Raw genomic sequence first — 1817 nt, forward strand, 5'->3', positions numbered from 1 at the left:
CAGGAAGCTGCAATTGCAATGTCACACTCGCCAGGGAGCAACCAGTCCATTCCCTGCAAACCACTGGGGGGACAGGTCCAACAAAGGTGAGATGGACACATGTGCGGTAAAGTTGGGGCGACACAGGGAACATGCCTGTCAGTCAAACCTGGGGACAGAGATCATTGGCTAGAGGAAGTGAAGCCAATGCAAGCCCATGAAAATGTGGTAAAACATAATCCTAAGGGGTTCGCTCTCTTGTTCCTCTGGCTTTGCTCCTACCTGTGCTCCCTCCATAGCCATGTGGCCCTGAAGATCCCCCACACGATGGACCTGATAGACAGCAGCTGGGAAGACAAGCTATCCTGGCCAGATGTGGACTGCACTGTGCTTTAATATGGAGCAGAGACTCTGAGCATTGCCAAAATGGAGGGAGGTGGGACCTGCAAAACTCAGGGGTTTAATTCTACAAAAATAAAGCTTTCTACATACCTCATCCTCCTGTGTGAGGCTCAAAAATTCCTTTTTTCACGACATTGCAAGAAGCCCACTTCCATCGGCAACAGATGGGGACAGTGAGAGCTCCCCACCAATAATGTGAGTGGGTACTTCATTGGTTCTCAGAGTGCAGTACCAGACAAGGAGCATCAACATAAACCAAGAAACATATTGGAAACACAAATTCCCAGATTCCATCCCAGAAAATAAATCCAGATAAAACATCAATTTCTTAAATTAGATTTCTATCTGGTGGCATGTCCATGAGCTAGTTTTTTTTTTTCCTATTTCTTGTGTTAGTGTGCCATCTGGTGGAGTTTTTGTGCAATTGCAGAATTCTCTCCTAACTCTTTAATCTTTATTGTTGAGAGTATTACAGATGTCTTCCCTTTCCCCATTACCCACCACCACCTGATTCTCGCCCCACCCCAGGCCTTCACCACACTATTGTCTGTGTCCACTAGTTATGCACATGTGCATATAACTTCTTTGGTTAATCTCTCCCTGCCTCCCATCCCCCTTCCCTTTGAGATTCATCAGTCTCTGGTTCTATTTTATTCATGTTTATTTTTTCATTAGATTCCACAAATGAGTGAGATCATGTGATATTTGTCTCTGACTGGCTTATTTCACTTAGCATCATAATCTCCATGCCAATCCATGCTGTCACAAAAGATAAGAGATCATTCTTTTTTCATGTCTGAGTAATATCCTCTGGTGTAAATGTACCACAGCTTTTTATCCACTCATCTACCAATGGGCACTTGGCTCTTTCCAGATCTTAGCTATAGTAAATAATGCTGCTGTGAACATAGGGATGCATATATTCTTTCTGGTTGGTGTTTCGTGACTCTTAGGATATATTCCTAGAAATGGGATCACTGGGTCAAAAGGCAGTTCCATTTTTAATTTTTTGAGGAAACCCCACACTGTTTTCCATAGTGGCTGCACCAGTTTGGACAGGTACATGGGGAAAAAAAGACCTGTGACCACCAACTTACACCATAAATAAGAATAAACTCAAAATGGACTAATTTTAAGTCACAAAGCCATAAAAATCCTAGAAGAATAAGTAGGCAGAAAAATCTCAGACATCTTACATAGCACAATTTCACTGGTACATTGCCTAGGGCAAGAGAAACAAAGGAAAAAATAAATGAGAATACATCAAACTAAAAAGCTTCTGCATAGAAAAAATGAACAGCATCAAAATGAAAAGGGAATCCACTGTATGGAGAACATATTTTCCAATGATACATCTGATAAGAGGTTAATTTCCAAAATATATAAAGAACTCATACAACTCAACAAAAGAAAGACAAACACTCCAATTAAAAAAT

Source organism: Myotis davidii, unplaced genomic scaffold (genome assembly GCF_000327345.1).
Source record: "Myotis davidii unplaced genomic scaffold, ASM32734v1 scaffold161, whole genome shotgun sequence".
Lineage (NCBI taxonomy): Eukaryota > Metazoa > Chordata > Mammalia > Chiroptera > Vespertilionidae > Myotis > Myotis davidii.